Source organism: Equus caballus, chromosome 24 (assembly GCF_041296265.1).
Source record: "Equus caballus isolate H_3958 breed thoroughbred chromosome 24, TB-T2T, whole genome shotgun sequence".
NCBI lineage: Eukaryota > Metazoa > Chordata > Mammalia > Perissodactyla > Equidae > Equus > Equus caballus.
The window spans coordinates 14,884,742-14,911,500 of NC_091707.1; the positions used below are offsets into that span (position 1 = coordinate 14,884,742).

The 26,759-nt window shown below is 40.5% G+C and overlaps 1 long non-coding RNA gene across 1 annotated transcript; it reads left to right on the plus strand.

The window, feature by feature from the left end:
- The first annotated feature begins 16,284 nt into the window (after positions 1–16,284).
- Positions 16,285–25,811, plus strand: LOC138920520 (uncharacterized). Its single transcript, XR_011431846.1, has 4 exons — positions 16,285–17,063; positions 17,758–17,823; positions 18,925–19,132; positions 20,877–25,811. It is a non-coding gene; the product is annotated as an uncharacterized lncRNA (long non-coding RNA).
- The last annotated feature ends 948 nt before the right edge of the window (positions 25,812–26,759 follow it).

Sequence of the window (26,759 nt, forward strand, 5' to 3'; positions counted from 1 at the left end):
TTCTTGTTAGGACAATGAGATTGTGAAATAGTCCATTATTTTGACTTGTTAAAAGAAGTAATCAAAAACTATTTCACCAATTCTTTTTAGGCACAAGGGTGTCATAGAAGTCATTTCTAACGGACTATTACTCTGGGGTTTGAGTGGGAGCTGGCTGCAGCTGGCCAGGAAGGAGGTCTTAAAATCCAGCTAAAAATGAAGAACTGATTGATTCCCCAGGTCTGGGCAGGTGAGGAGTCAAACCCAGAGAAGGCTGCCAAGGCAAAAGGAGCAGGTAGATTATAATAAGTAGGAATACAGGTGTTAGCGAGTTGAATGCTAGTCCTTGGGTGGAGGTCAAGTTTGCTTTGCTTGCTTTTATGCTTCATGTTGGGTGTGGATAGACCCAAGTTTATAGGTTCCGGTTTCCTCGCTGAAAGAAAATGAGAGATCTGTGGGTGATGACAACGATGATGACGACAACAATGATGATGATGATGATTATAGCAAGCACTTACCTGATGATTACTATGCTTACTATTCTAAACATTTTACATATTTTAACTCAGTTTTCACAGTGACTCTATAACACAGATGCTAGTATTACTTCCATCTTACAGATGTACAGCATGAAATAGAGTTTATATAGCTTGCTTAAGCACAATAAATGATGGAGCCAGGATTTGAACCCAGGCAGTCTGTCCCCAGAGTATGAGTCCCTACTCATAGCTCTATTTCTTGGCATATATCATCCAGCATAATTTGGCTTGCCTATTAAATGCTTTTTCTGATGAACCCACTGTGCAAGTCAACTTGGAAGCATAATCCTTGAAAATACCAATGTTCTTTCAGTAAATATCTCCAACAGCTAGGAAAATATGGAAATAGCCAGCCTCTATGATTTGATGTATAAATTGATTCCATTCTGGTTTGCCTCAAGAATGTCCTTAACACTTCTTTTGCACTCCCCTTAAGCATGCACTGTGGCTGAGCAGAGGAAAGAGATCTCCAGGAATCTTTTCACATTTGATTCTAATGTAGTTAGGCCTTAAGAGATGATGGTGAGTGGTCATTAGAATAATAGTCATCACTTACTGAGCACTGACTATGTAATAAGCACTATTCTAGCATTTTACTTGTATCATCTCCCTAATCTTTGCTCTGAAGGATGAGGCATGTATTATAATCCCAATTTTATAGATGAGGAAACTGAGGCTTGGAGAGTTAAATAATTTGCTTGCTTAACGTCCCCAAACAAGAAAGTGGTAAACATTGGATTTGAACTTGGCTGAGGGAGATTCTAAAGTTCTTGCTCTTAACCACTGCGGTGCTAGTGCTTTAGAACCTAGTGACATTCGTGCAGATAAGAATGTGAAAATTGCTATGTCAATTTCCCAATTGTAATCCGGGGATTTGTGATGGTTTCTTAGTGTGTCTCTTTGGCGAGGGTGAACTACATTTCCCAGAATTCACTTTCTCATATGTTTCTGGTGACGGAGAAACCACAAGGAGTATTCTTGGGAGATTTGGACAACTGAAGGGAAGCAGCAGCCATCTTATAGCTCACACATGTTGCTGATCTGCTGCGTCATTTCATGATTGGTGTGAAACGGCAGCTGGGCCTGCAACTGCTCTGCTTCCCCTGGACGCTGCTTCAGTTTCTCTGACCTGTGGGCCAGGTGTATGTGTGTTTAGCTCTGTGATGAAGGGTCCAGCTTCTGTCCATCGCCAAGTCAGACACAGGTTTTATCTACCCTTGAGGGATTTCAGCTTGTGCCTATGGGCTTCCAGCCTGCCCTTGATATCCTTTACTTTATAGCCATCTTTTCCTGACTGCCTGCCCTGTGGACATCAAGCTCTAGCATCAGATGTGGAGACAACAGCTTTACAGAAACCATTTATCCAGCTCCCACAGTTGCACAAGGCCAATTCCCTGGAACAAATTGCTAATGGTTTTGCTTCTCCGGGTGAACCCTGATTAATATGGTCTTCTGCAGGTCATCCCTCCTATATGTTCCATGCCCCAGGATCAAGACCATTATTTAGACTTTATATTCTATAATGCTATTTTATTTGGGTCTTACCTACGAGATAAACAAGGTAGGAATTCTTGTCCCATTTTACAGAAGAGAAAGCTAGGTCCTGTGAGGTTTGATGACTTTCCCACAGATTGCGCAAGATTAGAACCCAGACCATTGGACTTCAGTTAAGTGTCATAGACTGATTCTAAGTTTCAATATCCTGATTTATCACACCCATGCACATGCACTTGGTGTTAGATCTTTTTGCCAGGGTCAACCTTCTTTGTGTATAGTTTGCGCTGAGATTTCTCAGTGAACGTCAAATTAAAATGGAGATTGATTTGACATTCCCTTCTCTTTGTGTTTGAAAACAATCTGCTATTACCGATTGAATGTTTGTGTCCCCCTAAAATGCATATTTTGAAATCTTAACCCTCAGTGTGATGGTATTAGGAAGTGGGGCCTTTGGGAGGTGATTAGATCAAGAGGGAAGAGCCCTCATGATTGGGATTAGGGCCTTTATAAAAGATGCCACAGAGAGCTCCCTTGCCCCTTCTGCCATGTGAGAACACAAAAAGAAGATGACTGTCTATTAACAGGGAGTCAGGTCCTCACTAGACACCGGATCGACTGGTGTCTCGATGTTGGCTCTCCCAGCTTCCAAAACAATGAGAAATAAATTTATGTTGTTTATGAGTCACCCAGTCTATGGTATTCACTTCTAGCAGCCCAAAATGACTGAGACAGCTGCTGATGAATTTTTCAAAGCTCAAGCATACTGTTCACATTCTCTTGTCTTTGAGGGTCAAAGGAGTTACCGTCTACAGTGAGGGAGCCTAATAGTGCTTTCTCCTTCTGATCAGGCATCTTGTAAAAGAAACTGACCAATTTGAGGAAAATCAATAATATAAAGAATATAAAGTCTTCTAGTGGCTTATAAAACAGAAGTGATATATTTGCAAAGGAATGATGCAATCAGGACAAAGCTCTAAAGGACATTGGCACATTAATCTCTTGCCTATAAACAGAGAAAACTGTTTTCTTTGTTTCTTAACACTGAATCTTATTTAAACGGTTCTTGGCACATGAACCACACCTAGTGCCCAGTCCACTAGGATGTAAGCTACAAAGGACCAGAGACCTTGTCTGTCTTGCTTATTACAGTCTCTAGTACCTGGTACATAAACAGTGCTTAGCACATAGTAAGCACTTAAAAACATTGAAAGAATAAATGGTTTTTAATTGAATTGAATGACAAGAAATCTTTGAAGACAAGTATTTCTCTTTTATAATAATAGCTGATATTGGCATAATATTTTATAGCTTGTTTCTTGATTTTGGAAGGTCATAATGATGGTGACAACTATGATGATAGCAAACACCTCCATAGCGATTACTGCGTACCGGGAAATGTTTTAAGCATTTTTTTCAGGTATTAACTCATTTCATCTTCACAAAAAAACTATAAGTAAGTAATACTGTCACACCAAATGGGAAACCTGAGGCACAGAGATTTTAACTAGCTTACTTAAGGTCACACGACAAATTAAAAGTGAAGCGAGGTGCAAATCCAGGCAGTCTGGGTCCTAAGATTGTGCTCTTCATCAGTATACTATATTGCTATCCTGTGATTATGGTTTACAGTTGAATTGGATTATAAACCCAGTTTAAACAACGAGTATGTTGATAGCCATTGACAGTTTATCAATGGCTATATTATTCCAACTCTTTTTTTTAGAACGTATGTGTATTAGAAGTGTCTACACATGCATACACACAGGCATGTGTATATGCACACAGATGTTTACTTCTATGACAAGTTTCTTTCCCAAACACTACATAATAATCACATAGGAATTAGCCATAAAAAGGGTGACTATCTCTAGGTGCAGGAGCTTCTCTCTCATGTGGCTGCACTACCATCCTCACTGTTGACTAGAATTCCCAACGGTTTTTTGGAAAAATGTCAGAAATGTGAACAAGAAAAGAGTGGGTGGGGCCATATTGAAGCTTTGGTGCCACAAGGGTTGCAAGACAGAGAAGGAAGGGAGAGGTGTTTTGAACAGCTCCCAAGCTGAAACCACTCAACAGACATGAAAAGACAACAGTTCTTCGTAAAGTTTTAACAGTGGAATGGGAGGGAAGGAGCTTTCAAGACAAGGGTCAAGACCACATTGAGGATGATCTGTGTGAGCACAGAGCCTTTAGGAAAGGCACCTCTCCTGAGTTAATGTCATATTGAAATGAATTGAAAAATACAGTAAAGGAATAATTTTGAAAATGTGGGTGCTGGCTAGTTTCTTTATCTCATTGGTTTCATTCCCTACCCACCCCTTTCCCTGTTGTTTGTTTCAACTGCTCTGCTTTCTTGCTCAGCTCTTTCTGAGTGATCCAGGTTCTGCCACATTACCTTGGTCATCACACACACTGACCATGAGCTAGAGTCCAGCTCATTGAGTCCAGCAGTTCTCATTTGTTAGAAATAACAGGGATTTCCAGTGCTGTTATAAAGCTTATCTGCTCATGTTATTTCTCAATATCAAATAGCAGTAGAAAAACAGAATTCCCCCTGCTTAACACAGGTAGGATTACACTTGGGAGTGTTGATGAGTTAAGCAAAGATTTTCCACCTCCAGCCAAGTGTTTGATGGCTTATCCATCTGCGTATAAAACTAAGGTTTAAAATCTTGGTTTGAGTGGGTCATATCACCTGCAGTTTCCAAACAACATATTTTCCCCTCAAGTAAAATACAAAACAATGAGAATGCACACTTCCAAGTTAGCTTTCTATTTCTCCCTGTTCAACTGACCTGGAGGTGCCCATTGCTTGTTATGTTAATTGCTCTGTGCGGCTCTATGGGGCCATGAGGAGGTGGCCAGATTCGGTCTGTAGTTTGTTCCCACATTGTCTTCTCACAGCTGGAGAAGAAAGTTCGTCCCTGCAGGTGTCATAAACACCAATTTCATTGTCATTTAGATCTAATTATGTGACTAGACACAATGGATTTTTCACTTTCCTTGGAAAACTGGGAAAGTGTTTTTGAAGCAAATACAATGAAAACTGATGTGTTTTTCTGTTTTTTGTTAAATTCTTCATCAGTTTGATCCATACTTGGGTATCAAAGATTGCTTTCTATTCAATGTCTGTTCTCAGTTTTAAAAATAATACGTGTATACTCCTCAAGGTGTAATGTACATATATATATCTACACACACACACACACACACACACACACACACACACACACTGTTCAATTTCCATTTTGAACACCGTTGAGATGGATGGTATGTCCAAATGTCTGAAGAATAGCCAACAGGCTACTTGAATGATGCTACTTCCCGAGCCCTCATTAGTTCTCACCTAGACCACGGTGATAGACTCTAACTAGACCTCCTGCTTACACCCTTGACTCCTGACACCCATTTTCTACACAACAGCCAGAGTAATTTAAAAAAGCAAATTAGACCATATCACTCTCCCACTTATCACTTTCTGGTAGCTTTCCACTGAAATAAGAGTAGAATCTAAGTGCCTCACCATGGGTTACACGGTCCTGTATGACACGGACCCCGCCTTTCTCTCTGACCCTACCTCACAAGGACACTTGGCCCTCATTCTATTTCCGGATCAAGATCCTTTCTGCCCCCGGAGCCCTTCCACTTGCTCTTTCCCCTGCCTGAACTAGGCATGGCTGGGGTTTCCTATTCATTCTGGTCTTAAGCCCAAATGACATTTTCAGAGGGCGGCCCTCTCTGCTCACTTTGGCTAACGTAGCTTCCTGCTCGACTCTCTATCCTGTTACTGCATTTTTATATTCTTTATCGAATTTATCACAGTCTAAAATTAGCTTCTGTATTATTGGTAAAAATGTGTAATGTGTGGTACCTCCCAAAGAACTCAAGTGCCATGAAGGCAGGGCCTGTATCCACTTTCCTGTCACTGTTGTGCAGTGCCTAAAATCATACAGGCGTAGGGGCTCAAAGAACTATATGATTAACTGATGAATAAATGAATAATTCTACTTTAAAGGTGATTTTGTGTAAATTTGTTGGTTTGGGATCAGCTTGTTTATTTTGAAGAACTTTAATCAGAATTGCCCGTGCTGAGTAGGACTTAGGGAATCATAGACCCTTTTTGTTGGAAATATTGTTCAATTATCTCAAGCAGACATTTCCTTAGCAACATCCCTGACAAGGAGTCATCTAGCTTTTATTAAAATATTTCCAGCATTGAAAAGCTTACTCTTTATTTATACAGCATGTTCAAATGTTACACAACTCTAATTTTTTCCCCTTAAAGTAAACAGAAATTTTCTTCCTATTATGCTGAATCTTAGTCCTAGTTCTGTCTTCAGAGGTTACACAAGATGTCTTTTTTCTCTTCCACACAGAAGTACTATCCCATATAGTCTTCTCTCGGCTAAATATCTTCTATAATCTCAATGATTCTTCACATGAAACTCTCACCAGACACTTCACAGTTGTAATATTTTTCAAAAAATGTTTGCTTCCTTCTCCTTTCCCCTGAATGCATTCTTCGTTGCCAACATTCCTATTAAATTCTGCCACCCAACGTAGAGCACAATACAAAGCTATCTGAGTATGGGGAAAAAAATCAGACAGCAGAAAACTCATGAAGGGGTTGAGCGCATTGTGAGAGTCCCCTAGGAAAGAATGGTCATTTTTACCAATAAGACTTCGTTTTTTCACATTGTCCTTTCTTTTAACCATGTTAGTGTTTCCCTAATTATAAACTTGAGGGAAAGGAATCGTGAAAGGTCACTGGATTTCTCCCTTTATATCACCATTGAGATGGGCTTTGCAAGTGTGACTCTTTCACCTTGGATCCTCAGTAGGGTAGCATTCTCTCTGGGAGAAAGGGCATCCTTGACTCCCTAACTGTATGGTTCTGCTACATCTTCTGTCTAAAATCTCAACAAATATAGATTATTTTTCCAACTCTTACCATTGCCTCAAAGGCCATGGTTCATTCCTTCCTGGTTCTCTCTCAGCTTCAATAACGACAACAGCACAAAAGCTGGATTCATAGTAGGAACAAAGTGGTGACTCTCCCTTAAACAGAAAGTGATCAAATGGATAATCCTGCTCCTTGGGTTTCTTTGAAAGTACTTTGGTCTGTACACTTTGGATGGCACGTGAATCACATGGTTGTGTTGAAATGGCTTGAATGGATGCCAATAAACCACTGAAGTCAAAGTAAAAACAAACAAACAAACAAAACACACAAAAATTTCTTTTTAAAGTAGGCCAAGAAATGTTTTTTTCCTTCTGTTCCAAATGACTAGATTTCTTAAAATCTATTTCTGTATAGTCAAGTTTTTTTTTTGAAAAGTAGAATCAATTTGATTCTATTATCTTGAGTGGTAGTCATTATTTCAGGGGAAAATAGAGTTCAATGGACAAGCAGTCCTCCATAAGCAATGTTGTCCCAATGATGGGGTAATTGGTCTTATGAAGTGGGGACCCCTCTGCTGTTGGCATATGAACAGGAAGAGAGAAAGTAGCTTCACAAGGCTAAAAGGGACATGATGCCCTCAGATATATTGTCAGTCATTGAAGTACTCATTGCCAGCATCTTACTCTAGGCATAGAGTTGGACAACACTTTCTACTTCCATACACACCTCTTGGCTGGCCTCTTGGACTTGGACAAGTGACTTCTTTTCCCATCCAAAGCAGCCTTTAATCTCTATTTAAACGATATAAAATTTTACAGCAATAGTGATGGCAGACGGAAGTTCTGAAGTTTACCTGAGTGATGTTTCTGAGCACCTCATTTAACTAGTTTTACTAATAGACTCCAGCTCTCCTCATACTTCCTTGAAGGGCTGATGGTCAACTGGTGTGGAACTCAGACTTCACTAAGCTGGAAGTTCCAAATGGATTCAGTTCAAGATGTTTTACCTTCAAGGTTATTCATTTGGGCATATTTGCAGGAAAAGAAAGATTTTAATACCAGACATATCATTAATGCTAGACATTTGTGGTTAAGGGTTTCAGAAGGGAGAGCTTAAATACTTTAGTTTTCTGATGGTCATGGTGTTTTCATGTGCACAGAGATTCCTCTGTAATGAATTGTCATTTATGGAATGAAGGAAATGAGGGAGAGGTATATGCAAGAGGATGAATGAGACAACGATGGTGCAGCCTGAACTCAGACATGCTGTAGAGAGTGGAATGAGAATTCAAGGAGATGAGCTAGGAGGATTGGTAGAGTCCAAGGAAATTATTGTTTCATCTGTTTAATAGTAATCCAGGGAGAAGATGCACAGTTTGCTACAAGGGAAGCTGGAACAGATTTATTTGGTTATGTGTGGCCCATCTTCCACTATTGGAGAAAATTAGATCTATACCCATGAGGCAGAGCTGGCCAATGTATGTTGGAGATCTTTTCTTCATTATGGAATGTCAATGCTCAATGTAAACATCTAAAGCCCCTAACGACAGTACAAGAAATCAAAGATAGGCACATCTGAAAAATTGCGTCTCTTTGCTAAAGATGATGGACTTTCCAGGAGACTGTTCTGTTGTTATTGCTCATGTGAAGACTTTTTACTTAAATTTTTTTGAAGAATCCCTATCGAGTGAGAAGATAATAAGGGTAATAAAAGATGCAACAATCGTGGTAATTGGTGTTTTGTGGTCAAGAGCCTTAAATTGAAGTCTTTATCTTAAAAACCAAAGAGCTAGTGTAAACAATCTCTTGAGAAGTAGCCAATAATGTTTTGTACCCATTTTAGAGGTAGTGCACTAGAAGGAACCTAGAACAGAGTGAAAATTACACACAGAAACACACTCTATCTTCATTTCTTCAATTTCTTCTCCTAGGATAAATCAAGGCCACCAATTATTGTGAGACAGTTTGTTCTGATGGAAAGAAGGGAGGCAGAAGACCCAGTAGCTTTAACTTCCTCTGGATGAAGACAGCCAAAATTACAGAATGTGGCACTTGTTCTCCTGGCTTTGCTCCACTCATTTCTTGTTTAGGAATTCAGACAGGCCTATCATTGTTTTTTCATTAGAATCTGACTCTTTCCTTTGTCTATATGGCTACTTGTGGTCTCCATGCATCTGTGTATCATAGTTGAAGTTGGCTTGGGTTCAAATCACAGCTCTGTCACCTACAAATCGTGCATCATTAGGGATGCCACTTGTCTTAGCCCACTGTTTGCCTGGAAAACAAAGCCTGAGGCAACATTGTATGTGTGATCACTTTAATGGGGATTGTCATCCTAGGGAAATACTAGTGAAGGAAAAAGAGAGTGAGGCAGCATAGGAGAAAGAGCAAATACAAAGGGGTACCTTCCCAAGCTGGTCCCAGCTTTGTGGCCAGTCCTGTTGATTGCTCAGTTCTTCAGGACATCTTCAGAGAGGCTGCAGGAATTATCATGTTCTCAGAGCAGTCCACCTGCTGGAAGGAAGGGTTTATCCATTAGCTCCCATCATCCGTTGGTCAAAGTTTGCCCCTTGACTCCTCTGTACTTCTGGGTTATACCAGCTGGACCTTCTACAGTCACTGTGGAAACTTGAACGCAAAACAGCATCTGTCGGGTCAGTGTGAGCCACAGCATACAGGGTGCACTGCCAGTAGCAGCAAGCCAGGGCCCTTTGGCCAGCCTTCCTGCACACTGTAGAACCCGGTGAACCAGTCCATGGACGTGCACACCAAGAGGGTCTCATGGCACCTAACATCACACTGACTAAAACAAAGCCTCTGGCGAGAGGAAGGAGGCTCTGGGTATGAGGTGGGAGGAAAGACGCTTTCAGTCATGTCCATAATGACATCAGATTCCAAGAGAAGCTGCTGCAGCAGGTCCAGCTGGCCCAGCACATAAACTGTCACCATGAATGAAGAGATGAGCCTTCCTCCAGCATAGATCAAAACCTTTCTTTGTGGCCTACAAGACTGTGCTTTGTGCTGGGCAAGCTTCTTGAAGGGTCATGAGCAATAGGAAGCTATTTCTGAATGAATCTAGGGCAGAGAGGTAGCATAATATGGGTCCAGCACATTACCATCCTTTCTAAACCTTGGTTTCTTTATGGGTAATGAGCAGTAGCTGCTATTATTTCCTCTACTTCCCCATTATATGTTCCCCTCCACAACACGCTTTCTCCCCAGCCATGTCCTGCTCAGCTCTGGGTCTCAGTGCTTTGGGGTCTCTTACCCTTGGAATCTCCTCCTTTGTCAGCCTTTCTAAATTGCTTCACTACTGGTTTTCAAGGATCCTAACAACCCTTCCTCTTGTATGATGCTTTCTCTGACTGAATGGGAGTGACTCTTGCATATTCCTCACCTTCCAAGCAAAATATATGAACATGTTATTTAGGTTCTCCTAAAGCTTTATTTGTTTGTGGCTTTGGCAATGACTGTATTTGGAATACCCTTCTGAAATATTGTGGGTATTGATATTGCCAGTATTATCTCTTGGAAGGGAGTATTTCTTATGAGTAGCAGCAGAGGTCTCTCCACAGGAGCAAACTTATCATAGCCTTTGCCTGTTGACAATGAGGAGGTAGGAATACTCCTTATTGCTAGTTTTCTTATTTTGTTTTATTAATATTCATTTATGTCCCTTTACTTCCTCTGATCCTCTTACCTAAGGAAGGTACTCTTTCTACTTAATCCCATGGCAGGAGCATCCTTAAGAAGGGAATAAGCTGCCCTGCAATAAAGTAATGGATCATGTGCACTACCTCCCCTTCCCCAGTTCCACGGGGACTCGGCTCAACAGGTTGTGTGGCAGTTTGGGTCCCAGGGACCAGAGCTGGGTCGGGGGAAGAAGAAGTTATCATCTGGGTGCCCAAGAGCAAAACAAGTCAATGGATGATTCTGATCCACTGTCCGAGGGAGCATGGAGGTTTAATGCCAGCACACACAAGAGCTGCCATTAAATACAAGGAGCTGCCTTCAGGTTGGCCAGTGAGAGACAAAGGCAAGAGTCAGCATCCGGGTGGGACCAGAATGATGCAAGATCAGGCCAGTAAAGGAAAGGTTTGGACAATTGCAAGAATGAAGCTAGAGCATGGCAACCTGACTTTAATGGCCATTGGCTGGACAAAAGTCAGCATGTGAGAGTGGTGGCATGGATTATAGCATCTGATTGGGGTAGATAGATATATGACAGGGACTGCCCATACCTAAGGGACTTTTTAACAAGAGACACACCTGCCCTCATATCTTAGCTGCATGCAAGCACTGAGCTATGCATTGATGGGACTAAATATATACGTAAATAATTCCAGTTTGGTCAAGGAAATGATACAGCAGCAGGTGGAATTTGCCTTCTCCCCTTGGCTTGCTCCCTGCTGGGTCATGCATGTATTTCATAATTGGTAAATGCAAAGTGGCATTTATCACCCCTCCCATGAGTACACTTTGGCCTGTTCTTGCCATAGGCGAAAAGCCAACAGCCTTTGTTTCACGTCGTTTCGGAGCATTTCATGTTCCCTTGGGTAGGGAACCTCCTTTTCTTGTTGTTTCGTTTAGTGAGTTTTCAGCTCACAGTCTGAGTAGGGAAGCGATATTTGGTTAACGTCAAATTTACTCCGAACTGTGCTGGCCTCAAAGTTCGTTTCGTGGAAACTGTAGCTCTCCCCCTGGCTTGGCTGTTTCACATCTCCACATTACAGTCAGAAAGCCAGAGTTTAGACTCATGGAAAAAAAGAGCTAAATTGATGACTAATTTGACATCAAAAGTTTTCAACCAGAGAAATAGTGTGCTACAGAGTAAGCAGAATCACTCCACCCTTGGCCCCCAGCCCTTTGCTTGGATCAAGGAGATTTTCAAATGTCTCTTTGAGAGAGGGTGGAGGAATGACAGAGCAGAGGCCCAGCTGCATGGACCCACACAGCAGATGGTCCAGTCGAAACACAGGCGGCCTGAAGTTATTTTCCACTGGGCACTACAGACTTGAGGCTATTGAGTCATACAGCCACTTGTTGTGCTGAAGAGGACTGTTTAGGGGGAAACGGGGTGGTTTTTCTTGCATAATACATCTGTGGTAGCAGGCCATGACCCCTGTTTCTTATTGCCCACACTTTTATTTACACACCATAAGGAATAATTTCCAACTCACTCTCCTCACTCCACTCCTTTGCCAGAACATATAGAAATGTCCATGTTCAAAATGAAAGGCTCTTGTTTTCTTGGCCGAATATCAGGATTTTTCTAAATTGTCAACTCTTTCATAGGGGAGAAACATAAAATCCAGCTGTAAAAACCCAGAAGTGACCTAACATGATCCAAGTGTTTTAGTTTTCTTAGCAAAGAAGGCAAACGTCTATGCAATGCCTGATCAACCGTATCCAGAAGATTCTGCTCTGTAACACTAGGTTGCTGATCACAGTTTTGATAGGGGGTTGTGAGCAGGTCCACAGTGTGTAACCACTACATCCGAGTTATCAAGATTGGTTTTGTAGTGATATTCTGAAAGCTCGTGACCTTGTATTTATCCTCTTCCCATCTTAGTCAATGCTCATAAAAATGGGTTTGAAAGCAACAAAGTTGTAAAGATAGTGAGGTGCTTTGGAAAATGCAGGGAGTGGGGAGAAGTGGATTTTAGCTTCAATTCTGTCACTTGTCAGCCATGCGTCTATGGACAAGTCTTCAATCTCTCTGATCATCATTTTTTTAGATCCATAAAGCAAATAAAATAACATTTTCCCTCAATGCCCTACTATAAAATGAAAGCATTGTGTTGGGGACAGATTTGCTTATATGAATAACTTGCCACTTAGTGGTTTTCAGGCTAATCTCTTCAGTCTGAAGTAACATTCTGACCCACCATTCATTGACCAGACATAGTCTACTATATTTTTAGATTATGTATACATATGTATATGTGTGTGTGTGTGTGTGTGTGAGGAAGATTAGCCCAGAGCTAACATCTGTGCCCATCTTCATCTTCATCTATTTTGTATGTGGGATGCCACCACAGCATGGCCTGGTGAGCGGTGTGCAGATCTGTGCCTGGGATCTGAACCTGCAAAACCCCAGCCACTGAAGCGGAGTGTATGAACTTAATCACTATGCCACTGGGCTGGCCCCTAGATTACATTTTCTACTAGTTAAAATTGAATGGTCAGCAGAATAAACTAATTCTCCAGAATGAATCCCAAGCCACCTGCACAAATCTTCCTCATCTCCCTCAAATGCCACCCGCTTCTCAAAGCACTAAAAACACACTTTTAACCTGGCATGACTCTGTCTTAGCTCTTGTGCCATGCCAGCACTGGCCATTTTCCTGGCAGTTCTTCTGTTAGGTTACTGACCATGGCTAATGGTCATCTGGGAACATGTCCTCTTCCCAAGGATTGGGACCCAGCCTTAGTTAGCTTTTACTTGTCGACTTTACCTTCTAGAGTGCCATGCATGGAGGTGCACTATGAATGCTTTCTAAATTGTATTAGTACATTTCTTCGATAGAAATTGCTTGGGAGGGAAAAATGGTGGTGGCTGCTGAGGAGTGTCTGGTATTGGTGGCGGACAGCATAGGGAAAGAAAATCAGAGTGAGAGTCAGGGAGCTGCACTGTAGTCCATGCTTTGTCACTGCTTTGTTGTACCTTGAATGAGTCACTGAACTCTCTGAATTTCTGTTTCCTCCTCTTTATAATGAACGAATAGGATGAGCTGGCCTTTAAGCCACCTTACGACTTTGAGATTCTAACATTTCCTGTATTATGCTACATTTATCTAAGGTAAGGTGCTGAGAAGAACGTCAAGTGAATCAAGAGATGTTTTAAAATGGAAATCACCAGATAGGATGATTCCAAGGCAAAAGAAATCTATTCTACTTTCAGTGATAAGGATTATTTTACACACATATGAGATTTAGGATAAGGAATTTATCAAGTGTATCTGTGAATGATTTCAAAGGAAAAACCTAGCATTAGGGGAATAAGCCAAGATTATCTCCACTTGGACAATTGTACAGATTGCAAAATACATTATATTAAAAGTAAACATGGATGAGAATTTTAATAAAGTCTTTGAACTTTCGTGGTTATTATTATTTTTTAAGTCTTACCACACTTTTTTCCTTCATTTTTTTGCATTAGAACAATTTGGAGTTATCTCTGAAACTTGAAGTATCCTTTAAAATAGCATTGTATGAAATGCATCTTTATTAGTAGAAAAGGATAGAAGCCCTTCGCATGTGACTGGTTAGTTTCAGTTCCAAACTGCGGAAGCTCCTCCTGTGGCGTCAAAGCAAAGTTGGTAGGGACTTGCTTGTAGTCTTTGGGTGGTACTCACTGCACCAGATTATTTTATTTCTGGGTCTTGGTAATTTATTGAGACCACTGTAATATGATCTTGTTGGATCCTACATATATACACATTTCATTTCTCTCTGTATCAATTGTACTGAATCTGCGATATAAATTGGACAATCCAGTCAATTTTACAATCCTTTTATCAAGATTGACTTTCCATCTATCTTCTTGAGGACCAAGAAAGAGACAATAAATTTTAAGGCTCTTTTTTTTCTTTGTCTTCTTTTAAATGCAGTGGAATCTTTACCACATGAAGTCAACCCTTAAATCAGTGAACTATTTCATTGTCCCATTGTCCAGGTAAATTTAAAGCAGAGGGTGTTTTTTGACAGCTTTGTTAATGTAGTTTTTTTCCTTGCTGGTAATTCAAACATAATTAAGATTGGTGTTGAGCTTTAAATACGTTCTTGAGACTTGAAAAGGAAGCTTGATGAGGCGTGTACTGCAGCGTAACCTTTCAATTATTCACACATTTATATGGGTGTAATCACCAGGGCCTCTCCTTGTAAACGTTATGAACACTTTTATGAAAAGACATTGATATGAGCTAATAGACAGTGAATTATAACTCAAATAATGAAACTACAAATGATAATCAGAATACGGTCAGGGGCGTCAATCATAGTTAATGTCATCATTGTTCATCTCTAAAGTCTCTAGCGCTGTAGCAAGTCGCATCTGAGTGCTAACCAAGCAATTTCCAAAACCTCAACTCAAAAAGTCAGATGTGTTTGACAGTGACTCTAGAGCCCCCAAACATTTTTGTGTCTTGCTCTTCTAAATTCAAGTAACTTAGAAGGTCTCTATCATTCAGCTTGATCTAACAGCTGTATTTAGTAAAGTGCCCAAATTTGGATTCTGCTAGTATAATAATATCTAACAAGATAGGAAGAAAATCCTGTAAAAATGTTATTAGTGACCCTTACTCCCCTTTGTCCTATCCTGCTTACTATCAATTACTTAATTGAATAATTGAAGAAATACTAATTGAGCCATTATCTTGGGGCAAATACTATACTAGGCACTGGGGGGCAATCCAGGCATGCTCTCTCACTGCCTTTATAGAGCTTAGGTTCCAGCACCATAAAGGAAGATTTTGAGTATTCTTGCGTTAGTTTATCCTGGACACCACCTCTAAGTCATTAAACAAAATGACCAATGGATTGAAATGTATTCTGTTAGAATAAGTCTGGCTAATCCACTTCCTTCTCCTGGTGGATTGAGAATAGAGTTGTAAACTAGAAGATTGCTGGTCTTTTCCTTTCTTTCCTTGAAGCAGCTGGGGAGATGGCTGAGAAGATAATAAGACTCTAAGTGATTGCGTAAAAACAACATATTGAAAGAAAGAGCTCTAGACTGCTTTGGTGTGCAGTTTTCCTATTTCTTAATTGCTCTTGGGATGAACAGCAACAGAAGTATCTGCTACCAGGTTAAATGAACAAGAGAGATGAGGGTTTAAGTTGTACCACAGATTAAAATCATATACAGTTCAGCTGACGTAAATGTGATTATGGGTAACAAATGATCAACAATAACACAACAGGATTTGGACATTTTTTTCTAAGTCCCTCCCCACTAAGGACTGTTGAAAACTCAGACCAAGGATAGCTAATAAAAGAAATTAATACAGATACTGAAAATAATGACTGATGCTAATAGCAGCAGCATCTTCTTGACACTGTGTTTCCCCTTCAGGGTCCCCTAAGGGGTGTTGCTTCTCTTCTCAGTGTCACCTTTACTCTTCTGCAGACTGTTCTGGCAAGGCCATTTCCATGTATCAGGGCCAAAAGAGCATTTTATCCAAGATTATTTGAAGTATAATTTTGTTGTTGTTATTCTTGTTTAGTTTTACCAATTTTATTTCCAAGGATACCTATCTCCACCCACTGTAGTATGAAAAAAATGCCTTCCTCTGATTACTTATTAGCAGAGAATGCCTTGTTTTTTTTTCTGTGCACTCTTATAGGCTGAGATTTTTTTCTCTTTTAGTAAAAAAACACAGTGGAGAAGACTTACCTTCAAGTTGTTCTGGATTGAAGTAAAAACAGGATCCCCCATTTGTTGGAGATACAGCTGCCATCACAGGTCCTGTGTCTTCTCTTGAGCATCCTCCCTGACAGCAACAGCTCACTGGTGTAGTGTTTGCCATTTTCTTGCCCACGGTGTTATGAGCTGGGCTAGGATGCCTCCCCTCACAGCCTCTGCCCTGCTGAGTCAGTGATCCATGGTATGACAAGACCAGATTGGACTGATGGAGCATATTTGATCCAAGGATGGTCTGTCCATAGGCTTGTTCATGAACTCCAGTAGGGGTGTCTGGGAGGAAAAGAGGAGGCATCTTCTCTTTGCTCTCTTGTTGGAATTTAGAATTGAGGACATTCAGAGCCTGAGCTGGTTGGCTTTAGAATCTGAATTGAAGGGCCATGAGATCGACTGGGAGCCAGGACAGCAATTACAGGCTGTAATTATGAGGAGCAGGACCAAGAGAATGAGGGAGAACAAAGCAGAGATACACTGAGAAGGCGTGAGTGGGGGTCCATGCAGTCCCTGAGAGAAAGGGAGAAAAACAGACACACAGCAGAAGCCATTTCAATTCCTAACTGCTTTCTGCTTCCGATTTCAGTTCACCCATGCTTCTTACTTTGGGGCACCTTGAACAAGGCATCTTTGCTCCTTCTGACCTGATGAGTCTTGAAAACATCAGTGAAGTCTGATAACTTTTTGTTGGCTATTGTAGCACTATAATTAACAGTATCACAGCAACCTAGGTAAGTTAACTACATGATTTCCAACGTAATTGTTGCCCTCCTGCTACCAGTTGCCAATTGTGAAAATTTCCTCTAAATATTTGGACATTAGACTGTAGTTGGAAAACCACTGGAAATTGTTTTCTCCCTTTTTATTGATGTTCATTAAAAAATCAAATCTATCAATATCAGAGCTCAGAGGTCCACATTATGCAGTCCTTATAATTTCATTTTAATGAATGCTTTATGAAATTAGTAAGTTGTTATATAGGACATAAAAATAGGCTATCATGAAGTTTTGTGCTGAGCATATGATCTGGAAACCATAAGACATTTGTGTTTCATTCTCATGGTGTGATAGTGGCCATTGAATTAGTGTTAGTGGGGAACGCCATGTTCTGAGAGCAGCTGAATGTAGCACTCTATATTCTTTGGGGTAAAGTGAAAGAAATGTATTTGGGAGTATTTACATATATAAATATCTTACTCTTCATCTGTGTGGTTGCTTCTCTCTGTGGCAGTGGAGTATAACAAAGCTTTGTGGCAAGTGTAGGCCATCACTTGTGAGAAGGTAGGTCTTTCCAAACAACCTGCTTTATAGAATTTACAACATCTGTGCTCACGCACATAGTTCTCTTATGCTGTGTGTTTATCTTCTTTTATTAGCTTTCCCTGCTTTTGTCATTGTTGTTTTTTCCTTCTGTCATCCTTTCAGTTGCCATGGAAAGAGTGGATGACTCAGTCTGGAGTGGAACATAATGCCATCTGTAAACACAAGACGGTAAATAACTTCTAGGGACGTAACTCATGTGGTTCAGTGGATAACAGGCATCCATGTGTGTTCTTCGTATCCATGTATTTGATCATCTTTGGTCTGTATTCCCTACTCAGCCACTCCAACTATAAACACACACACGCGCATGCGCATGCACATACACGTGAATAAAAACCAACTTAACACTGATTGACTTAGAAACTGTGTTTTTGTTCACACAATGAAAAGGAAAACGTTTCTGGGGTAGGATAATTATAATGGTAATTTTTTTTTCCTTTAGAGTTTTTAACTACAGTAGACACACTGAATTCAGGGCTGGAGGCAGCCATCGTCCTGTGAAGAGATCTTATTTGTCTTATTAGCACTGTGGGAGTGCCGTGAAAGGGTCCATGACCTAGAACCCACCTTGCTTTAATAATGGCTTGACACTCATAAAAGATTTTAAATGGCTACATGAGACATACTTAACTATTAAACGCCACTCCTCTTTGTTGATTCACAAACCCTTAAGAATAGGACTCCGTTGCTTCAGAGCTTGAAAAAATATGCCTGGCTTCTCATGCCAGTGAGTGAACAGACGAACCCATGAATGGAGACACCTCAACTCTGCCCTGCTAACCCATTTGCAAACCTGTGAACTAAGCGTCTCCAGTGCTCACTGGCTGCCTTGAGTTCTCTGACTCAGAAACAAAATTAGATACCCATTTCTAATCCTGCTCTAGAGAATTAGGAAGATGGTGACATATACGTAATGAGACTTTTTCCCAAACACAACTTCTTGGCTTTCATCATAATGTGGCTCACTTGCTTTGATTCCCCAAGCACAGTGTTGCACCTGACCACATGGATCACACCCCGACTCAGAAGAGAACTCTTTGCTTATATCCAAATTTGAACAGACCGACTTGACTCATTGGTTCATCTGTGTATTTAGATTTTAGATTGCAGTAAGGATTCATGAGCCAGGTGATGATGTGGCTATTTTTCCAAGGCCTCGTGATACAGTGTAACATTACAGGAGAATTGCTGCTGTTTGTTCAAACAGAATGAGTCCTCCAAGATCAGCACCTGACATCCCATTCTTAATTGTGTGATGATCCTGTGTAGGTGACAAGACTTGAAAGAATTGTATTTGTCTGTCTTTCTCGCCTTCTGCCGTGGATGTGAGGTCTACACTTCTGGAGATGCTTTCATTTACATAAGAGAAGATTGACTTATAGACTTCCTATCGTGAGGAGAGCTGCTGGGAAAATGATGGTGGCAAATGATGGTCTCAAGGAGAGAGCTAAGCTATGTGAGCCCGGAAGCACTTGAGGTTTGGTAAACTTTGTAATATTTTTTATATATTTGGGGTATGGTATAGCCCAAAAAGTATTTTCCTCAAAGCAATATTTCCCTTTCATTTTCCAAAACTGTGTATATTCTAGGGAAATTTAATCTGTGTATTTGGAATCACTTAACTCTCATTAATCAAAATATTGCAAAGTTAATACTAGATCTGGGTTCAAGAAATCTCTTGAGCCCTTTGATAAGAGGTTCTTTCCTTTTAACTTGAAAGTACAATTTTGCCAGCTGTGAGTGAACCCTGAACCCAGAACTCTTTGGAGCTGACTTCTCAGAGTATCTCCCAGCCAGTGTGTGGAGCTTTATATGTGTCTGAGGTAAAGCAAGAATGAGGACAAGGCCATCAGAAACACATCTTAGACATTCACGGGCTGTCCCACTGGGGCCTTCTGGTGCCCATTTGGCTCTATAAGCATTTGATCTCTCCTGGTGCTGCCACAGCCCCAAGATAGGCCCAGTGCTGCCCATGCCTGGTGCTTCTGAGCCTCGCAATCCTTTATTTAAAATTATATTTTGTTTACATGGGGTTTACGCACTAATTTTTATTTTGAAGACATTGCATTGAAATACTGTTTCTCTTGATGACTGAGTGTTTCTGTGTCCTGTGGCACGGGCCTCCTGGGCCTCCCCTCGTCTCAGCCTTGCCTTGCACCTGGGGCTTCCCTGTCTTCTTTACTCTGTGGTCACATGAAACATGTGTCTGGCATCTGGACAAACATGCGGACAAACAGCTCCTACCTGGAGAGCTTGGGGTGGTGGGGAGGGCTCAGCTAATCGTCAAGCAGGCCTCTGGGGCTCTAGTCCATTTAAGTGCCCCAGTGTACACTGTGGGTGGGGCATGGTGGTTGAGAAATTCTGCTGTAGCCCACCCTTGACTTTTGGTCCAGCTGGGCTTTTTCTTCCTGGGACCAGATGGCCTATATCCAGTGTGTTCAGTCACGTGGCCTTTCTCCCATCTGTCTGAGTCGGTGCTGAGACCATGCGGTTTGTAATTTCTCTCTTGTCAGGAAGTTATCTGTAGAGTGCAGACCAAGAATGGAATAAAGACGCTTGCGTCTAGGACATAGTCTTTTTCCCTCAAAATGATTATTTCATTTTAACCTCATACAGATTGGAAACAAGAAACATTTCATCCACTCTATTATCATCCCAGTGATACCTAAGGGTAGATCCTGGGCCCAAGGAAAGGGAAGAAATTTGTTTGCGTTCACACAGAATATTGTTGTCAATGTTAACTTTCAGTTCAAGGTCCTTCTGTTCACAGTTGATGTTTAATTATAATAGTTATTTCCAGCAATGTGTGAGTGGTGCCAGATCCTGTGTCAAGTATCTTCCTAGGAGCATTGTGTCATTTACACGTTATGACAGTCCGAGGTTGGAGCTATTATTGTCTCTATTTTACAGATTAGAAAAATGGGGTTTAGAGAAGTTAAATAATCCCCTAAGATTACCTAGATAGGTAATAGTGGGATCTAGAACTTTCTACTCAAAGCTCTGGTTCTTACCCATCATTCCACACACCTCCTCTCCTGTAGTCCACACATTGGTAAAAGTTAGTTTCCCCTCTTTTACGCGACATGCTTAAGACACTGAATGGATAAAATGCTATAATTATTTCATTGAAGTTTCTATTTCAATGTTTTTTCAGATTATGATGAAAAATCCTCTGTCTAAATTGCTGCAAAGCCGCATCTTTCTCTTTTGTCGTGTTGCAGGCTTCAAAATGCTTTTCCTCTGGAGTTCGGAAGCCGAGGTTCATTCAAGCAGCTGCCTCTGATCTGGTCTCTGCAAGTCTAGGTAGACTCAGGCAGATAGCAATTCATTGTCAGTGTGGAGGGGTAGGAAGCTCTAAAGAATTCACATTCATTTGGCAGCAAGAATGCCTGTCTACTATGCTCACAACCCTGGTCCAGAGCTACTGGCCTCCAAAGCTCCATTGAGAGCTTCCCCCTAGGTTATTTCCCCAACCAACACCCCAATCTATAGACTTGACCTATTTCTTGAACATCTGATTTAGAGAACATGGTGCCTTGGAAACTGCCAGGTCCCATCCTCATGTGAGACATCACCCTCCCGCCCCCATGGACCTTGTGAAGTTCAAATGAGGAGGCTTTTAAGGGGGAGCTCTTTAGCCAACAAGGCAGCTTCATGGGTCTCAGATTGAGAGCATAGCAGCCTGTGTCCAGGGCTAGTTATATAAGAGAGGCTCCAAGAGAGCATAGAACATGGCTTTCTACAAATAAAAAAGGCAAAAAGGCTACACTCACTAGTGCCACAGCTGGGAAGCAACTACGAGCAATGAATTTCTCATGCTAACAAATCCACGCTCCTTGGAAAACAGATGCTGAGCCCTGGGACTGGCACTGGATCTCCGCTGGCAGGACCTGCAAGGTTCAGAGATGGAAGGGTATCTAGAGACCATTTGTTCATAAACACAGCTGAGGGCCAGAAACCTGAGGTTATGCCCTGCCTGGGCTGCACCGATACACCCCTTCCACGCAGCGTTTCCACAATGAAGAAACAAGACATGCAAGGCTTCTGCAGCCCACGCTCTACAGAAATAATTAAACAGTTTTTTTTAACCTCCTGAACTTTTCATTTATTATTGCCATCCATCACGTCTACCTTCTCAAATCGCAGAATCCCGAAACTGAGCTCTGGGGTCAAGGGTTTATTGTTTAATGGAGATAGAACATTTTGTAAATTGCACGAAGTCACAATGTTTATAATAGAAGCTTCTGGTGTACTGAATCTTTTCCATTTAACAAACAGTGAGCTCTGACATGTGTTCTTCCTGCAGAGCACGAAATGTGGGGTAAGTGCAGTCCTGGCATGGACACGCTACCAAATCTTTCCTGTAAACCAAGCGATGTCCGCAGTCAGCTGAAAACATTCCTTCCACCAAATACCAGGAAACGCTAAAAGTATCACCATTCTTCTAAGGTCATGCTAAAATGAAGTTTTGGCTTTTAGAACACAGAGCAGGGCTGAAGGAGGCCAACAGCTTTGTCCAATACACATTTGTTGCTACAAGTCACCAGGGACAATGTCCTGGTTCGAATATGAACACGCGTACGGAGAATTTTCCCAGGACTGAACCTTCCAGTGAAAAGTGTAAGTACTTTAGGAAAATGAATGCATGTTAAAATATATTCCTATTGTCTTTGTTTTTACTAGAACTTGTACTTTCAAGTCAGAAACGGATTTGCTTAAAACAAAGCAAACATCCTCAAAAATGTACCCAGCCAAAATAACCAAAGTATAAATATCTAGGATTAACAAAATGTGAATATTCTTCAGTAAAGAAACTTACACAAGAATTGGAAGTTCTTGGGAATTGATAGGAAAGAATGTGTTAAACCTAAATTTTTAACCCTTTGTGTTGGAGATCTAATCAATATTTGTAAAGGAAACAAATGTGTGTGCAACACATTCCCACGTGTCTCCTTGGGGACTTTATTGAGTTATTATTGCATAAAATCTTTCGGACTGTAAGCATAGACAAGCACAACCAATGTAAAAAGTGACTTTCCACGAGTAATTAGCATAGCAATTTTCTTAAGGCCTAATAATTGGTTTGTAGTGCAGGATGCATTTTTGGTTCATTTTTATGAGTTCAAAACACATAAAATCCTTAAATTTTATATTTGCAATAGTTTAGGCAGATTTCCCTGCAAAGTTCTCCCCTCCAAAGCTGCCCTTAGAGGCAGTGCTCACTCCGTTTTTTTCTTACCAAGTTTCTAAAGTAATTTTATAGTGTTTAGTGTTTGCTTCAATAGACTCATTTGCTCACCACAGGCCAGGCAAGGCCTTTGTGGGGACTCAGTCCTGCCATTTCTAATTGGCCAGCAGGTGTCACTGTGGGTTTGGGTGGTAACCCAATTGACCACAGAAAAGAATGAGTGATGGAGTGGAATAATAAGAGAAGGGAAGAAAGGGAAATATAAAAGCGGGTTCTTAGAGCAAGAAAAAGTTAACAAAAATCCCTTATGTTTACATAGACCTTTTCTTTAGGAGCTCAGGGTTCTTTGTACGACTTTGCCGCCACCTGTAGACCCAGAGACTTGATGACGTTGACTTAGTCACTGAAAATAACTTCACTGGGCAAAATAGTCATAACAATGATCAAAGTTGAGAAGTGGATTCTTGTAGCCCTTTCCTGATCTCTCAGGCCTTACCTTTGTGCTCTGGGGCTATAGATCTTTCTGAACCGTAGGCACCCTTACTTAGTCTCGGAAATGTCCACAGTCTTCCAGCTCTTTTCTGGATCATAGTCTCACGGCCTGAATAAAGTTTTGGCCATCACCAACCTCATTGGTAAAATAAATTCGGCTGTTTCATTAGTCGAAGGGGCATCTTGGTCCAGAAAGTTGGTTCTTATGTCTCCCGAAAATTTGGATTGCTCATTTTCCACAGAGCTAGCCTATTCAAGTCATATATCTTTCTGAGTATGTGGAATTTCTTAATAAATAAAATTTCAATTGGTAAAATTAACATATATATCTTTAACTGTCAACTTTAAGAATGGACGGCCATGAAATCTTCCTGCACAGAGAGGAATTCACAGCCGGCCTAATTTGAATAACAGGCTGTAAATTGATTTCTCTTTCGGTTTGATATGTGAAAACGCCATCCATGTTGCTGGTGCAGAGAGCAGGCAATTTGTTGACAAAAGATATGCGCTTGACTTCTCCAAATAAAGCTTAACACGTGTGAAACGTCCTAATTTTAGTTGAGTTGGGAAGAAAAAGCAGAAAAGGACTTTGAAGGAAAAATGAAATCTCTCTACGTTCTGGAGAGCTTCTGTGCCACCGTAACTCTCTAGCATGTACCCTGTGCCACCCAACTCAGAGCATGAACCATCGTCTCCTGAAGAAGTTGCAGTGCCTCATTCCTGGAGGTCCAACAACCCAGGAGGGTTGAAAGCAAGAATACCTTCAGCTCTGTTATGAGCCTCCTGCCGTTTCTATCTGGTTTTAATTTCCTCACCTTTTTGTATATATAAGGTTCTTAATGATATAATACATTCTTCTAGTGCTGGTTCTAATTAATGATTAAAATAATAAAGCTCAGAAAAAAGTGGATTAAATGTGCAAGTTCAGAAATATTTAGGAAACTTAACTGCAAAGTCTGCTTAGTCATCCATTCACGAGGGTAAATCGTTCTGAAGTAAGCTGATTGGTTCCATGGAAGGTAATTCAAAGGGTAGCTTATAACTCTTAGTAAAAGTTCTTCAGGAAACCCATGCTTTTATATAGATGCCCCTTTCCCAAATCTGAGAAGGCCATTTCATTTGTGCAGAAGAATGTATCATTAATGTAACATCATTTTCTCCGGTGCTCTGTGATTAAGACACTCTTGCCTGGGATTTCTGGCAGAATGTGTAGGAATCATAGCAACAGGCATGGTAAGCACAAGCAGCTGATGGGTGTGGGGTGGGGAGAAGAGAAAGAAGGAAGAGGGATGTTAAGGTATAAAAATATTTATCCAGGGTAACGGAGCATCAACAGAACTTTCTTTTTCAATTAGATGTATACATCTGTGGAAGAACAGAATCCTTGGCCATTGGTTTATCCTTTGGAAAAATGCCCACCATTTCCATGACAACCTCTTAGACTGTTAAAAATAATAGTGATCACTATTTCCTCTGAGCCACTATGCCCTTTGTGTATTGTGACTGCTGCTGAACCCTTAATGACATATGACTCTGTATTTTGTGTACGTGTAAGCATGTATGCACACATACTTGTGTGTTTTCCCAACTGGAGTCTAGTTTCTCTAGGACAGGTAGCATGTCATATATCTCATGGCCCTGAAAGCTTTTGCCTTCATTTGAAGCATTTGGTGGGATTTCAATGACTCTTTGTCGAATGAATGAAAATTATAAAGGATACTTTTGTTTGGCAAGCATTGGTATTGCTAGATTACTTTTATGTAGTCTATATAAATAATTCACTTCTTGTGGTTTCATATCCTGATGTGAAAATTATGCATTTACTGTGTTTTCATAGATATTAATGGGAACTGTTAAAAACTAGAAATTATTTCCAGGTTGGTGGTCTTAGGCCTGGTATTGAATAAAAAATACTTGAGGTAAATTTTAATTGTGAAAAGAATAAAACTCTATGCATTGCTTTGTTAAAGTTTTGCAATTTGCACGATTTTTCTATTAAAAGACATCAATTTTCTTTAATTTCAGCATTTAACATAAAAGAGAAAATGCAGTGTTAACTAAAGGGGTAGAAGCACCCCATCTGACGTTGTGATGTTCCCTTCCTTCACATCAAATGTTTTGTTTAAAAAGTGTAGCTTACAAAATGAAACTATAAAGATAATGACCTAATTAAAAATTTTAAGGAAAAAGTTTTATATTTGTGTTTTGATACATCAGGTTTAGTTATTGTGAACCAGGTGGTATTATGTTTCTGTTGGGAAAATATTTTTAGAAGTTATTTAAAGAATTATAGGATGAAGCAAATCAAATCATTACTTATACTTTTTTGGGGGGCAGTACAAAGAAAATGTGGAGAAAAGACTAATGTTTATGTATAATCATTTCATTATCACAGTTCTACTTTCTTTGTCATCCAGGGTAAACTCTAAGGCTGTGTCATGAATTCCTGAGCCACAATAAATCTGTGACTGTCGGACTCTGTGTGTGGGTAAAATGGATAATTTTCTGACCTTTGGTAAGCTTTCACTGGAGCAAAGGAAGTCCCTCCACATAATGTTTCCCCTCTACAAAATACTGGCAGGAAGCCAAAGTATGCCCTTTGGCAAATCTCCAGTCTGGATGGCTTTCCCGGAGCTACAGGACATTCATGAATCTGCCCAGCCCTGCCTTTTTTTCTTTTTTTTTTTTTTTTTTCAGAAAGCCTCTGGAAAGACCTTTCCAATGTGCAACCTGCTGAGGGAGATGTGAGAACGCATTAATCATGGATTTCTTCAAAAGAAACCTGGGGCTGTCCTGCTCTAATTCAATAGGTCTGTCTTCCTGCTCAGTGTGAGTCACAAGACTGTCACAAAAATGCTGGCAGATAATTTAGACATAGATTTAAGGAAAACTAAGATTATGATACAAATAAATTAGGATTTTGTGACCCTGGGAGACGAGGTTCAGTTATGGTTGGCTTTACTTCTGAAGGACAAAACTGATAGCAATTAAAGTATGTTAGTAAATACATTCTTGTTTTCCTAAGCTTTATCCAAAATCTCAAATTATTCTCATCAGTGTTTATAATTAAACTCATTTTCATTTTAAAGCATCACAAGATAGAACTATCTTAGAGAAGTAAGATATGGTTAATCTAGCACTTATTAACCTTAGAAGTGAAATACATTTATCTTTTGCTTTATTTGACCACTTCTCATACCGTGGGTTTGACATGGCTTGAGAGGGGTCTGCTTAGTTATAAGCTGCCCAACAAACCTTTCCCAAAGTTTTCCCCTTCTCAGATGGGTATTCAGAGCATGACTTCTCCCCTCCTAACACCAAAAACAAAACAAAACTAAACAAACCAGGTAAGGACCTCTCAGAAGTTCTTGGGTACTCTTTAAGCCTATTGGTGGGTTTAGGACATTTCAGAATCACCTTAGTG